A 219-nucleotide genomic window follows, 5' to 3' on the forward strand; every position below is an offset into this window, starting at 1 on the left:
TTTCCTTTTTTTCATCTTCCCTTCCGCCTTCAGACACGCCTGTCCCTGATGAGTCTCGAGTGAACCGGAACGCACGATCCCGGCCAAGGCTTGTGTTGACTTCGGAAATTAGTACAGTGGACGTCATGCAGAAGAAATTCTTTTACCCCCACCCCCCTCCCCCCTTTTTTTCCTTTCTTTTCCTCCTGTTTTGAATATATTCGAAAGGAGTGAGTGAGA

The 219-nt window shown here is 47.9% G+C and overlaps 1 long non-coding RNA gene across 1 annotated transcript in view; it reads left to right on the plus strand.

Annotated features, from left to right (window-relative positions):
* LOC119590366 overlaps positions 1-219 on the plus strand; it is a 32,690-nt gene that overhangs the window by 22,980 nt on the left and 9,491 nt on the right. The window lies entirely within an intron of this gene.

Source organism: Penaeus monodon, chromosome 27 (genome assembly GCF_015228065.2).
Source record: "Penaeus monodon isolate SGIC_2016 chromosome 27, NSTDA_Pmon_1, whole genome shotgun sequence".
Taxonomy (NCBI): domain Eukaryota; kingdom Metazoa; phylum Arthropoda; class Malacostraca; order Decapoda; family Penaeidae; genus Penaeus; species Penaeus monodon.